We start from the raw sequence: 15,453 nt of genomic DNA on the forward strand, positions 1-15,453 counted from the left end.
TTTCCTGCCTGGGAGTCCAGTAGGGCTTCCTTCTACTGAATGGCAAAACTGGGCTGGACTAGATGGCCTTTGGGGATATCTGCCAACTCTGATTCTATGAATGTGTGAATCTACTCTCCATCAGCAGCTGTAGACACAGGAATCAAGCTCCCCATTCCCAATGGGACACCTTTCCAAATATTTAAACATGGCCCTCATACCCCCTCTCCGCCTTCTCTTTTCACTCAACCAGTCCTCAAAGGGAGTCATAGATCTCAGACCTTTCACCCTTTTGGTCACTCTTCTCTAAACACAATCTAGTTTGTCCCTGTCTGTTCTGACCATTGGTGCCCAGAACTGGACACAGTCCTATTCCAGGCAGGGTCTGACCAAAGCAGAAGAGGTGCCCGCCTTAAGAGGGAGACAGAGCTTCAGGGACAGGAGATGAGTAGTGGGTTGAGTGTCCCATGGTGACCCCTGGAGAAGGATAGCCGTCCTTTCCCCTTGGGTTCCTCCATCCCGTTCACTCCCTGTCCCTCACAGAAGCTGGGCCAAGGCAGCGGTCAGCATCCAAGAAAGGAGGCCGATTCCACTTTGGTTCCCAGGTGGGCCTCTGCTAAAGAGCGGAGGAGATCCTGCAGCCCTCATGTGTCGTTGGACTGCAAATCCCAGCAGCCTCTGACAGTGTGGTCAACTGAGAAGAATGCTGAGGGTGGTAGTCCAAACATGACTGGAGGGAGAGAGGTTGTAGCAGAAGGAGAAGCCCTTCTTTGTTGGAGCCTTGAGTTTCCCTTCCTTTCCCTACAGTTTCTGGGGAGAGAGGAGCTCCCCTGGGAGGCCAGCAGCCTGGAAGTGCAGAGGGGGAGCCTGACGTCCTCCGAGAGAGCAGAGAGGTACCTCTTGCCCATGATTTGGGGGGGGGGGTAGGGCAGGCTGGGGCCCGGGGGTTTGGGGCCTCCCAGAACATTGCCTGGAAGGTCCTTGGGGTGGGGCTGGCCTTGGGGACCTTGAGAGAATGGAGGAGATCCCAAGCTGAGCTCTTCTTCTGTCCCTTGCCCTTCTAGCAGCTTCCTCTCGGAGAAGATCTCAACTCCGCCACAGAACAAACTACCCAAAGAGTTGGTGAGTGAAAGAGGGGGGCTGGAAAGGGGGAGCTGGCTCAGGGCCACCCCAAGACTCCTTGAGTTCAAGTGGCCCTTGGCTGAAGAGGCTTCCCTTGCGGTGGGAATCCTGCAACTCTCAAGTCCCATCAGGCCCAGGCACCATGGTCATTGGGGAGGAGGTCTGGGGGTTGCAGTCCAACCCTCTCCAGGATTAGCAGTATGAATTAATGTGGGAAAGAGTGAGGGAGGGTGTGGCAAAAGGCACAGCACTAACTTCTCTCTTCTTCCCCCTTCTTCCCCCTCAACAGGGCTCAAAGGAAGTTGGGATCCCTTCCGAGTTGTTCCTGCCGGAGTGGGTGGCCCTGGACCTCAATACAGAGAGGTACCTCCTTCCCAGTTTCAGGGGAACATGGCAGGCAGAGGTCTCCTCCCTCCTTCTCCCAATTGAGGCCAAGAGGGCCTTAGCCTGCACTCTTATTCCATGGGGGCTTGGGGGGCTCCACCAGAGAGAAGAGAGGGGAGGACTTCTTCTGACCTTGCCTTCTTGTCTCTCTCTCCTTGCAGTGTCAACGAGCCCCCTCAGAAGACGGTAAGGAAGGGAAGGGGACGGTGAAAGAGGGGTGGGCTCCTTCCTCTATACCCCCCACCATCTCTTTTCCTCTCCCTGCCCCTCCTTTCACCTCCTTCCTCCCACCCTGGTCTGCCTTCCAATTTCTTCTCTTTTGGCCCCTTTTTCACTCCTCTGCCCAATTGTGTTTTGCAGGACTCTGACGAGGCAACTCTGGCAGACATCGCCAGCCTGGAGGATGAGGTGTGGGACCCTCCTCCCAGTTCGAGCAGGTGCATTGCTATTGCCCGGGTGGGATGACCACGGCCCTGCTCCTTGTCCTCCGTCCCTGCCCTGCCAGGCCTCACCTCCTTGTGCCTCTCACTCTTCCAGTTCCCTGAGCCACGAGGAAGCTGTAGACCTGGCCCTGCACCCGCGGAGGTGGTCCTCCCTGGACCCAGAGCAGGTAAGGCCCAGAGTTTCCCCCGGCCAGGCCTGGGACCACCATCCAGGAGGCATTGCCCAATGCCTTCCTCAGGAGATGAAGAGGGGCCTCCTGCAGGTTCGTCCCAGAGAAATCCGGCCTTCAGGTAGGCTGCTCTTCTCGGCTCTCGTTCGTCACCTGGTGGTCTCTCTGGCCACTGGAAAGGTATGTTGGGAGCCCAATGCCCAGTTACCCTCAGCAGGCATTCAACACACTTCACCTGTCAACTCTCTCCCTCCACTTTTGGCCCCATGAGCCTTTCCATGGCTGCCGGGTGCCATTGTTTCTTCCCTCCTTTCTTTGCTTTCAGGCGAAAGAACACCTGCATCGTCTTTGCCAGCTGGTCTGCAGTCCCTCCTCTGCAGAGGCCATGCAGGCAGTAGACTACGTGGCCCGCAAACACCTCAAGATGGCCACGGACCACTTTCTGGAGTCCAATGGGAGGTAAGACAGCTGGGCCTGGGGGTGCCCCTCCCCTGTCCCGATGGGGCCCTAGCGGTCTCCCCATGGGATCGGAGACAAGGCTGGCCCTGACCATGGCTCCCCCTTCCCTCTCTTCATTCACAGGCCTTGTGGTGAATTAGTATGCGCCGTACTAAATTCACAGTATTGTTGCCTGGAGGCGGCGCTGGACCTGTTCCTGGCCAAGGTGAAGGAGGGCCCTTGGCTAGCCCAGGAGGGCGAGGAACAGGGCGGCCCTACTTGGGATGCGGCCACGGTAAGGGGAAGGAGAATGAGACCCCTTCTTTCCCAGCCTTGACAAGGAGCCCTCCTTCTGTTGAGGTCCAAACCTCCTCCTTTCTCTCCGCAGGCAAGAGCGACGCGGGCCATCGGCGGGATCATAAAGCACATCAGGGACAGCACTCGCCTGGAGGGGTGGTTCCTGGAGCTTCTGCTCGCCTTGGTGACCAACTTCATCGAGGTCACAAGGCCTGGGTTGGAGGTGCCCAGCAGGAACCGGAGCAGCAGCTACGTTCCTCCAGCGTAAGGAGCGGGTGGGGAGGAAGGGTCAGCAGGACTCCCAGCCCTTTTGGGGAGGCTGATGGGGAACTCAGACCCTCCACTGGGAAGTAAGCCTTTTTCTTTCCTTTTTCTTCTGCAGAGAATTGGCAAAGATCATCTCAGTGCTAGTGAAGAGGGTGGCCTGGGTGTCCCTCAACGAGACCTCCGAAAAGATGCTTGAAGATCCCAGCATCTGCTCCGAGGGGATGGCCCTCCAGTTACAGTAAGGAGCAAGGGCCGGAGGAGGTTCAGGGAGGAGGCCCGGCTTGTTCTCTCTGGCTGGGTTCCCTCAGGGGGTCTCTTTTGTCTTGCAGGAGCCTCCTCAAGTCCTCTTCTTCCCTTCTCCAGCACCTGAGTTCCACCTGGGAGGCAGAAGCGCCGCTGGAGCATTCAGCCGGCGTGGTGGCCTTCTATATTCAGGTGAGGAGGGTTGGTCGGCCTGGGTTTTGGGGTTGGAAAGGGCCTTAGGGCACGGCTGGCGAGGTGAGAAGAGACAGTGCTTCCCTTCCTGGCTCTAGCCCCTCACGCTTCTCCTCTTCTCTTTCAGCTACTGCACATCGGCCAGCGCCCTCACTCCCCGGAGAAGACCTGGACGCTGCTCACAGCCTGGCTCCAACATCGCAGCCTGGCCGTCCAACATCAGAGCAGGCAGGGTCTTCTCCTCCTCTGCAAGACCTACAGGGAGGTAAGTCAAGCGCAGCCCAGGCTCCGCGCAGCACAGAGAGGCCCAGCAGGCCTTGCTCTTGAAGTCGTAGCAAGAAGAACCTGGAAGGTTCCTTCCTCAAAGAAGGGGGGAGGCGGGGTACATCTTACACAGGGCTGTGCTTTGACTTGGCCCTCCTTCCTCTCTTTTTGCAGACCATGGGCCTTAGGGAGCTCCTGGACGGGGTCACTGCGGGGCTGCAATCCCCCCACAACAACATCACCCTGGAGTTCCTGGACCTGGCTGGCCAGCTGGAGCCCTTGCTTCAGGAAGAAGACCGGGGCCCCGCGAAGGTTCACCTGGCTGCCGCCTGCCGCCTTCTCTTCCACCACGTGAGTCTTGGCACCTGGGCCTCCTCCTTGGCTAGGGAGGGAGGGAGCTGGCTTTTCCCTCTCTCCATGCCCTGAGAAGGGACTTCAGGCAAGGAAACGGGGGAAAGATGGCTTTCTTTTCACTCCCCCTTTTAGGAGGCGGCCAAGATCCGGAAGGCAGCCCTGGAATGGTTCCAACATCTTCTGTGGCGCCCAGAAGATCCCAATCAGGAGCGCCAGACCATCCATGGCCTCCTGGCGGTGCTGGTGCACGTGGAAGATGAGGATGAGGAGGTTGCCAAGGTAGGAGGGAAGCCCAGCTCTGGCCCCACAAGGCCTTGGGGCTCAGGGAGGATGGAGGGGGCCCTTGCCCTCCAAGGGAGCCTGGCTCAGCTTCCCTCTTCCTTCTCCTCTTGGAAGGCTGCGAGGGAGACCCTCCGGGAGGCGGCGAAGGTCCTGCAATGGCACCTGGAGGACAGCGTTCTGGCGCGGGACACCTTCAGCCTGCAGGAGCTGCTGCACAAGATCTCCAAGCGCCTGGTCAGTGGTCACCCTAAGGCCTGGCAGTCAAGGGCCCTTCTGCCCAGCCTCTTTTGACCCCGCTCTCTCCTCCAGATCCAGCACTGTAGTTCCAGGTGGGAGTTGGAGGAGAAGGTGTATGGCTTCCTGCTTTTTTTTAAGAGCCAACATTCATCAGCAAAGAAGGCGGCAGCCATGTTGCTCGGTAAGGGACCAAGAGGGTCTTAGCCCCCTTCGTGCCCACCCCTGGCTTCCAGGTCAGCCTTTGGGGCAGCAGGAGGGGCCTTTTCCCCAGAGGGACCCCCCACCCCCATTGTAGAACAGTCCTTGGAGCCCTTCCTGGGGACCCTGAGCCTCCTTGAGGAGAGGGAAGTTCAGGCTCCCCTTCCTCCCCTTCCCTCCCTTCTGCCTACAAAGGCCCCCTGGGCCTCCCCTGGGGCTTCTCCCTTCCTTAGGTCTAGGATGGGGGTCAGGGAACTCTAGGGCACTCTTTGCTCATGGAGGTCATCCCTCTCTTCTTTGCTGCCTGCCTTCCTTCCAGGTCACCTGCTTCACAAGATCGGCAGCATCGCGACCCAGAGTAACGTCTGCACCTTCGAGGCCTGAGAGGGCCTGGGCCTGGGGAGAGAGGCTCCCTGGGGGGTCCGTGTGCCCTCCCTCACCTTTTCTCTTCCCTCCCTCTCTCCCTTCCAGGGCTGATCTTCCTCCTTGCCGACCATGACCCTGAAGTCAGGCGAGTTGGCTGGGAGACCAAGGCCATCCTTGCCAGGACCTCTGCCCTCCACTCCCGACATGGACTGCAAGCTGCTTTTTGGCGCTTGGTGGCGACCTGCGGACGACAGAAGTACCCCCCAGAGTACGCCAAGGAGCCACCCACCTGATGGACCGGTAAGGGAGGGAGGAAGGGAGGGAGGAGGAAAAAAAGGACAGAGGAAGGAAAGGAGAGAGGAAGAAGTGGAGGAAGGGAGGAGAAAAGGGAAGAGGGAGGGAAAAGAGAAAGTAAGTGAAGAGAGAGCGAGGAAGGGACGAAGGGAGAAAGGAGGGAAAGGAGGAAGGGGTGGAAGATAGGAGGGAGAACTGAGAAAGGAAGGGAGGAAGGGAATGGAAGAAGCGAGGGAGGAGAGGGAGGGAGAGACAAAGGGAGGGAGGGAAGGAGGAAAGGATGGAAAATGGGAGGGGGAAGGAGGACTGAGAGCAGAAGGTAGAAAGGGAAAGGAGGAAGCAAGGGAGGTGGGAGGGAGGGAGGAAGATGAGAGGGAGGAAGGGAGGAAATGGAGGAAGGGAAAAGAGAAAGCAAGGGAGGATAGAGGGAGGAAGGGGGGAGGGAAGAAGGAAGGGATGGAAGATGGGAGAACTGAGAGGAAGGGAGGAAGGGAAAGGAAGAAGCAAGGGAGGAGAGGGAGGGAGAGACAAAGGGAGAGAGGGGAGAAGGAAAGCATGGAAAATGGGAAGGGGAAGGAGGACTGAGAGCAGAAGGTAGAAAGGGAAAGGAGGAAGCAAGGGAGGAGAGAAGGAGGAAGGGAGGAGGGAAGAAGGAAGGGATGGAAGATGGGAGAACTGAGAGAGGAAGGGAGGAAGGGAAAGGAAGAAGTGAGGGAGGAGAGAGGGAGGGAGGGAAGGAGGAAGGGATGGAAGATGGGAGGGGGAAGGAGGACTGAGGGAGGAAAGGAGAAATGGAAAGGAGGAAGCTAGGGAGGAAGGAAGATGAGAGGCAGGAGGAAGGAGGGAGGAAATGGAGGGAGAGAGAGAAAAGATAAAGCAAGGAAGGATAGAGGGAGGAGGGAAGGTGGGAGGGATGGAAGATGGGAGGGAGTAGGCAAGAAGGGTTGAAGGAGGAATAGAGGGGGAGAAGGAAGGGAGGGAAGGAGGGAAAAGAAGAAGGGAGGTAGGGGAGGGAGGGCTGAAAAAGGAAGCGAAGGAGGTGGAAGGAAGGAAGATGAGAGGGAGGGAGGGAAGAAGGGGTGGAAAAGAGAGAGAAGGCAAGAAGGAGGGAGGGGGAAAGGGAAGAAGGGAGTGAGGTTTGTAAAGAGCTTTGGGAAGGAAGGAAAACAAAGCAACAGTGTTTAGTCTGATCAGTTCCAGACTGTAGAGACTCCAACTCAGGCAGTTGGAGTCGCAGGGCAGAAAGAGCAGAAGAGGAGAAAAGCGAGGGGTCCAAGTCAGCCTAGGAGGTCTCCTTCAGTGCAGGCCCTAAGGGAGGCACCCATGGAAGGAGACCCAAGCCCTGCTTTCTCTTCCCTTTGCAGGAACACCATGATCCCCCAAGTGTGCGCCCAACAGGAAGACCTGCGCTCCAGCTGTGCCGCAGCCCCAAAGGGAAGTAGCGCCAAGGAGCCGGGAATCTGCCCAGCCCTGGCCCAGGGAAGCCCCGCCCCCTGCAGAAGCCCCACCCCCGCTCTGGGCCCCATTGCCACCAGGGGCCCTTGGAACAGAGCAGAGCAGAACAGAGCAGAGCAGGAAGACTGCCAGGGCCCCTCTGGCCCCTCTGTTGTTTTATCATTAATTTTTATTGAAATTTTCCAATTAGGTAAAACAGGTAAAGCATTGTGTTGTTATTGTATATTTTTTGTATGTTAACACATGTTGTGAACCAGTCCGAATCCCTCTATGAAGGTGAGAGGGTCGGTATATAAAACCTCGAAATAATAAATAAATCTATATCTATCTATATCTATATCTATATCTATATATATAATAAAGAAGAGTGTTTGTATCGGACAGAGGAATTGTGGAGGGCGGAAGGGCGGTGTATGTGCCAGCGTTCTGATTGGCCAGCATGAAAGTTCCAACATTCGGATTGGCTGCCGCAGTGCTGCTATTTGCATATGGTCTCTGATTGGCCAGCTTCAATAGGAGCCCCTGGTGGAGAAAACAGTGAATGGCAGAAACGGGGAAATGAGAAGGAAATTTGCATATGGTCTCTGATCCGATCAAGACCAAACTTCGCACACAGAGCCACCTTGACCCACTCTACATCCCGATGCTGTTTGGAGAAGGACGGACGATGGATGATGGGACTTCCAGTGCAGTTCAGGGCAGGATGGGCCACTAATGATGGGATTTGCAGTACCTTCACCCGATTCACTTCCCACAGAACATTGTAGCCCCTACAAATCACAGACCAGGCCCAAACTTGGCACACAGAGTACTTATGGCCCACTCTACATCCTACTGCAGTTTGGAGGAGTATGAACCATGGATGATGGGACTTGCAGTCCCATCACTCACATTCTGAGACCGCTGTTAACCTCATCCAATGACTGATCAGGACCAAACTTGGTACATAGACCTCTCATGACCCACTTTACGTCCTGGTGTGGTTTGGTCGGGGATGGACCATGGATGATGGGACTTGCAGTACCATTGCTCAATTCTTGAGACTACTGCAACCCTCATCCAATTACCGATAAAGACCAAATGTGGCACACTGAGTCTCCATGACCCACTCTACATCCTGGTGCAGTTTGGAGGAGGATGAACCATGGATGATGGGACTTGCAGTACCATCACTCACATTCGGAGACCACTGTTAACCTCATCCAATGACTGATCAGGACCAAACTTGGCACATAGACCTCTCATGACCCACTTTACGTCCTGGTGTGGTTTGGTCGGGGATGGACCATGGATTATGGGACTTGCAGTACCATTGCTCAATTCTTGAGACCACTGCAACCCTCATCCAATTACCGATAAATACCAAACTTGGCACACTGAGTCTCCATGACCCACTCTACATCCTGGTGCAGTTTGGAGGAGGACAGACCATGGATGATGGGACTTCAAGTACCTCCACTCCCTTCCAAAGATTGCTGCAACCCTCTTCTAATGACCAATCAAGACCAAACCTGCCACATACAGCCCCCATGATCCACTCTACATTCTGCTGCTGTTTGAAAGAGGATGGACTTTGGATGATGGGACTTCAAGTACCTTCACTCACTTCCTGAAAATAATGCAACCGTTATCCAAAGACCAATAAAGACCAAACTTGGCATACAGAACCACCATTACCCACCTTCTCTAATAACCCGGGCAACGCCGGGTCCCCAAGCTAGTATATAATAAAAGAGAATGTTTGTATCGGACAGAGGGAGGAATATGTGCCAGCGTTTTGATTGGCTGCCGCTGTGGTGCTATTTGCATATGGTCTCTGATTGGCCAGCTTCAATAGGAGCCCCTGGTGGAGAAGAGGGTTCATGGCAGAAACGGGGACATGAGAAGGATATTTGCATATGGTCTCCGATTGGCCAGCCTCAAATCCAAGATTCCGAGATGACAAAGAGAGGAAAGGAAAGGCTGGGGGTTGGGTCAGAACACTCCCAATACAGACGAAACTTGCCACAGAGCCCCCATCACCCACTCTACATCCTACTGCAGTTTGGAGGAGTATGAACTATGGATGATGGGACTTGCAGTACCATCACTCACATTGTGAGACCGCTGTTAACCTCATCCAATGACTGATCAGGACCAAACTTGGCACACAGACCTCTCATGACCCACTTTACGTCCTGGTGTGTGTTTGGCTGGGGATAGACCATGGATTATGGGACTTGCAGTACTTTTGCGCAATTCCTGAGACCACTGCCACGCTCATCCAATTACCGATAAAGACCAAACTTGGCACACTGAGTCTCCATGACGCACTCTACATCCTGGTGCAGTTTGAAGGAGGGTGCACCATGGACGATGGGACTTGCAATACCTGCACTCCCTTCCTAAGACCATTACAACTGCCAACAATGATGGATCAGGACCACAATTTACACAGAGACCCAGCATGACCCACTCTACATCCTGGTGCGGTTTGGAATAATTTGACAATGGATGATGGGACTTGCAGTCACTTCACTCACTTCCTGAGACCACTGAGACCCTCGCCAATGACTCATCAAGACTAAACTTGGCACATGGAGCTCCAATGACCCACTCTACACCCTGCTGCAGTTTTGGAGAAGGGTGGACCATGGATGATGGAACTTCCAGTACCTTCACTCACATTCTGAGACCTCTGCAAACCTCATCCAATGACGGATCAAGACCAAACTTGGCACATAGACCTCTCATGACCCACGTTACGTCCTGGTGTTGTTTAGAAAACTTTGGAGATGGATGATGGGACTTGCAGTACCTTTGCTCACTTCCTAAGACCACTGAGACCCTCGCCAATGACTAATCAAGACTACACTTGGCACATGGAGCTCCAATGACCCACTCTACATCCTGATGCAGTTTGGAGGAGGACAGACCATGGATGATGGGACTTCAAGTACCTCCACTCCCTTCCGAAGATTGCTGCAAACCTCTTCTAATGACCACTCAAGACCACACTTGGCACACAGAGCCCCCATGATCCACTCTACATCCTGCTGCAGTTTGAAAGGGGATGGACTTTGGATGATGGGACTTGAAGTACCTTCACTCACTTACTGACATCACTGCCACCCTCATCTAATGACTGATAAAGACCAAACTTGGCACACAGAGCCCCCATGACCCACTCTATATCCTGCTGCTGTTTGTAGGAGGATGGCCCATGGATGATGGGACTTCAAGTACCTTCACTCACTTCCTGAAAATAATGCAGCCGTTATCCAAAGACCAATAAAGACCAAACTTGGCATACAGAACCGCCATTACCCACTTTCTCTAATAGCCCGGGCAACGCCGGGTCCCCAAGCTAGTATATAATAAAGAAGAGTGTTTGTATCGGACAGAGGAAGGGCGGAGGGAGGGCGGTGTATGTGCCAGCGTTCTGATTGGCCAGCCTGAAAGTTCCAACATTCGGATTGGCTGCCGCAGTGGTGCTATTTGCATATGGTCTCTGATTGGCCAGCTTCAATAGGAGCCCCTGGTGGAGAAGAGGGTTCATGGCAGAAACAGGGCATGACAGAAGGAAATTTGCATATGCTCTCTGATTGGCCAGCCTCAAATCCAACATTCCGAGATGAGAAAGAGAGGAAAGGAAAGGCCAAAGGGGGCTGGGTCAGAACACTCCCAATACAGACCGAAATAGGCACACAGAGCCCCCATCACCCACTCTACATCCTACTGCAGTTTGGAGGAGGATGAACCATGGATGATGGGACTTGCAGTACCACCACTCACATTCTGAGACCGCTGTTAACCTTATCCAATGACTGATCAGGACCAAACTTCGCACATAGACCTCTCATGGCCCACTTTACGTCCTGGTGTGGTTTGGCCGGGGATGGACCGTGGATTATGGGACTTGCAGTACCATTGCTCAATTCATCCGACCACTGCAACCCTCATCCAAATTCCAATAAATACCAAACTTGGCACACTGAGTCTCCATGATGCACTCTACACCCAGGTGCAGTTTGAAGGAGGATGCACCATGGACGATGGGACTTGCAATACCTGCACTCCCTTCCTAAGACCATTACAACTGCCAACGATGATGGATCAGGACCACAATTTACACAGAGACCCAGCATGACCCACTCTACATCCTGGTGCGGTTTGGAAGAATTTGAAAATGGATGATGGGACTTGCAGTCACTTCACTCACTTCCTGAGACCACTGAGACCCTCGCCAATGACTCATCAAGACTAAACTTGGCACATGGAGCTTCAATGACCCACTCTACATCCTGGAGCAGTTTGGAGGACGACAGACCATGGATGATGGGTCTTCAAGTACCTCCACTACACAAGACTGCTGCAAAACTCATCTAATGACCAATCAAGACCATAGTTAGCACACAGAGCCCCCATGACCCACTCTACATCCTGCTGCAGTTTTGGAGAAGGGTGGACCATGGATGATGGTACTTCCAGTACCTTCACTCACATTCTGAGACCTCTGCAAACCTCATCCAATGACGGATCAACACCAAACTTGGCACATAGGCCTCTCATGACCCACTTTATGTCCTGGTGTTATTTGGAAAACTTTGGAGATGGATGATGGGACTTGCAGTACCTTTGCTCACTTCCTGAAACCACTGAGACCCTCGCCAATGACTAATCAAGACTACACTTGGCACATGGAGCTTCAATGACCCACTCTACATCCTGGTGCAGTTTGGAGGAGGACAAACCATGGATGATGGGACTTCAAGTACCTCCACTCCCTTCCAAAGATTCCTACAACCCTCTTCTAATGACCAATCAAGACCACACTTGGCACACAGAGCCCCCATGATCCACTCTACATCCTGCTGCAGTTTGAAAGGGGATGGACTTTGGATGATGGGACTTGCAGTACCTTCACTCACTTACTGACACCACTGCCACCCTCATCTAATGACTGATAAAGACCAAACTTGGCACACAATGCCCCCATGACCCACTCTATATCCTGCTGCTGTTTGTAGGAGGATGGGCCATGGATGATGGGACTTCAAGTACCTTCACTCAATTCCTGAAAATAATGCAGCCGTTATCCAAAGACCAATAAAGACCTAACTTGGCATACAGAACCGCCATTACCCACTTTCTCTAATAACCCGGGCAACGCCGGGTCCCCAAGCTAGTAAATAAATAAAAACAGGGAAGAAAGGGAGGGAAGTTAGGGATGTGGTGGGGGAACTGCGTGAGGTGGGGGGAAGTGGGGATAAGGAGAAGGAGTGAGGGAAGGCAAGGGCTGGGGAAAATTGGTAGGCTTCCCATCATCTTCATTGTGGATTAAAAAGAAAGTAAATGGTCCTTTATTTCTTGTTGTTATTATTATTTACTAAGTTCCAAAGTCTGACTCTTTCTCTTCTTATTCTTTCTTCTGATTCATAATATTATCCTCATCTTCTTTTGTTTCATATAATAGATCAAAAGAGTCCAGCCTGTTTCTTTTCTGGGATTATTATTTTCTTGGATTTTGCTGATATGAAAGCAAAATTATTCCTGTCAACCATTCATTGATTGTTGGGGGTTTCTTTTACTCTCCAGTGTCGCGCGTATACTATTCTGGCCGCCGTTGTTAGATAGTTAAAGAAGACATCTTTATTCTTCTCTAATTTTTCATCTGTAATTCCCAATAAAAAGTGTTCCAATATAAGTTTAATTTATTGTCGAAAGCTTTCATGGCCGGAATCACTGGGTTGTTGTAGGTTTTTTCGGGCTATATAGCCATGTTCTAGAGGCATTCTCTCCTGACGTTTCTCCTGCATCTGTCACCTCTGAGGATGCTTGCCATAGATACATGCGAAACGTCAGGAGAGAATGCCTCTAGAACATGGCCATATAGCCTGAAAAAACCTACAACAACCTAAGTTTAATTTGTTCCTGATATGTTTAATTCTTCTCATGCTTTCAGTATAAAATTTCCATTCTGTTTTCTTATGATTTCTTAGTATGCGGGCCATACCTCACCTCCTGTTTCTCTTCTTTGGCATGCCTCTAGCGGGGAGATCCACAAGGGAGTTTTGATACAGAAGTTATCTTTGTATCAATGTATTGTTTAACAAAGTGGTTGGTGAAGTTTTCCTCCTCTTTCCTCTTATCACACCACAGGGATGTGTGCCAGCCTTGCTTTTTGGAGAGTTGTCCAATCCTTTCTCCAATCTAATACACATGCTTCATAATATAATTTTACATCAGGGAGTCCTAAGCCTCCTCTGTTATTTTCATCCGTTAAGTTCATAAATTTAATCCTTGCTCTCTTTCCTTGCCAAATAAACATTGCTAGATCCTTTTTTGGATATTTTCCACTAAGTCTTCAATTGGGCAAATAAGATCATCAGCAACAGCACATGTTTAAAAATGTTCTTTTTAATTTTTGTTCCTTTCGGGTTTTTGTCTTCTCGAATATCGCTCAATGTTGTGCTCTGTTCTGTTCTGTGGGGGATTTGGGGGCCTGGAGGGGAGGGGCCACCACCTGCTCCCTGGGCCTTCCTTCCTCCACTTGTGCTGGGCTCCGCCTCCTTTGACTTCTGCCACCCCTGACCCCTCCCTCTCGGCCTGGGATGCCACCACCGCCTCCTCGTCCCCAAGGTGGCATCCCCACAAGGGCGCCTCCCTCCCTCTTGCCCACCCAGGGGTCCTGCCCCTCCTCCCCTCCCCCTCCCCTCCAGGCACTGCCACGCCTCCCTCCTCCTGCCCCCCCCAACACCATCATCCCTCCCTCTGTCCCCACTCAGAGGGGTCAGGGGGGGAGGGTCACAGGGTCGCAGCCCCCATCTGTCTAGGCCATTCGGGAGACTCAGCTCCACTTGGAGAAAGGTGGCTGCCTGCTTTGTTGGCTCAAAAAAGCCCAAAGTGTTTCACCACTCATGGAGTTGGCCTTCTTCAGGGGATGCACTGGACAGGCAAAGGCAATTCCAAGAACAATAGCAACCTTATTGGAGGGCTTTGTCCATCTGCTGTATTTTTGGCAAGCTCCTTTTGTAGACTCGCTAGTGAGCATGCTTCCTGCTTAAATTTTTTTGGCTAGTGCTTGTTTACCCATAGAGAGTATGTCCAAGTAGGGGACAATCTTGCTCCATAAAACGTTTTGGTATACGCTCGTATAGACGCCATAGTGTGCCATGCATGCAAAGAGGCGAGCTGAACAGTAAAACTTTTTGGCCATGGCATCAAGCTTCTTCCCTTCTCTATCAGAAAGTGAGGTTTGATTTCTTTGTGCCGGGTGCAATTGAGCACCAGTGACTATTGAGTTGGGTTTGGGTTGTTTAGCCAGCCAAGAAGCTGAGGAGAAATCCCTTTTGGTAGTGGCTGGGACCAGCGATGGAGACACTCCAGGTGTCTTGATTATTTGGAGTAAATAGGGTAGTGGAGGCAAAACTGTAGAAGTGGAAGTCTGCTGTTCTGAAGACGGGAAGCAAGGGTCTTCCACTAATGCTGTGGGCAGCGTGGTAGGTAGATTGAGAGCACACGCCAACCTAATAAGGAGGGCTAAGACATTTTTAAATTCCTCTGAGGGGAGAGGATCAGGTTCTGGGTTCCCATGCGGCTCTTTTGTTGGGGTCGCGGCTTCCCCTGCATCAGAGTCAGATTGTTTGTGGTCATCCTCCTCTTCCCATTGGGGAGAGCAAATATTAACTGTCGCTGGAGCCATCTGAGTGGGGCCCGCTGCTGGTCGGTGTGGGATGTCCTCTTTGCGGAGGGAGGGATACTAGCCGTCGGGGCCGATGGACACCTCGCCCCAGACTCAGGGTACGGTTTCCTGTCCTAATAGCAGTTTGCATAGTGATATCTCCCATATTGGGGGGGGGGGGTATGGAAAACAGCCATAATCTGAGTATGGGTCGTAGGCCCTTGGGTCAGGTGACCATGACCATGAATAGAAATGGAATGCCTTGGATGGGCTGTGGGAGCACGAGGACCAAGAATCCACAGACAGCAAAGACTGTTGGTACCGTGGGGATCGGTTTCCCTCCTGGTGGCGGCATCTACTGATGTCTGTCTCTCGCTTTCGCGACTGGGGAGGAGGCAAGGTTTCAGGGCTGACACCCGAGTTTTCCTGATGGTGCTGCTGCTTGCACTTATCCAGCTCCATCCAGAACTCTGCAGGAGTCAGGTGGGATGGCCCCTCCAATGAGGAGGAGGGAAGCAAAGGCTCCCGATTGGGGAAGGTCCCAATTCAGACGAGGAGGGCTCAAAGGCCACATGCCAGTGAGTTGCCTTCTTTTTTGATCTTCTTTTGAGTGTCTTTAGACTTCGTCCCTGGCTGGGGCTATTCAGGAGCTTTTGCGCTCTGCTGTCTGCCAAGGCTCCAGCTACTAGAAGAGGTTCCTACAGCTGCCGATCGCAGCGGAAAAAAGGAACTAAGGCTCAGCCCCACCCACGGGCTTATATACTCATCAGGGAGTGTGGACGGGGCCTTTGCCAAAATGTTTCAG

General features: G+C 52.8%; 2 long non-coding RNA genes across 2 annotated transcripts; both read left to right on the top strand.

The window, feature by feature from the left end:
• Window positions 1-1,066: 1,066 nt before the first annotated feature.
• Window positions 1,067-1,672, top strand: LOC137097896 (uncharacterized). Its single transcript, XR_010910503.1, has 3 exons — window positions 1,067-1,101; window positions 1,391-1,464; window positions 1,647-1,672. It is a non-coding gene; the product is annotated as an uncharacterized lncRNA (long non-coding RNA).
• A 2,445-nt stretch (window positions 1,673-4,117) lies between these two features.
• On the top strand, window positions 4,118-4,630 carry LOC137097895 (uncharacterized). Its single transcript, XR_010910502.1, has 3 exons — window positions 4,118-4,150; window positions 4,286-4,432; window positions 4,550-4,630. It is a non-coding gene; the product is annotated as an uncharacterized lncRNA (long non-coding RNA).
• Window positions 4,631-15,453: the final 10,823 nt, after the last annotated feature.

This window comes from Anolis sagrei, chromosome X, assembly GCF_037176765.1.
Source record: "Anolis sagrei isolate rAnoSag1 chromosome X, rAnoSag1.mat, whole genome shotgun sequence".
Taxonomy (NCBI): domain Eukaryota; kingdom Metazoa; phylum Chordata; class Lepidosauria; order Squamata; family Dactyloidae; genus Anolis; species Anolis sagrei.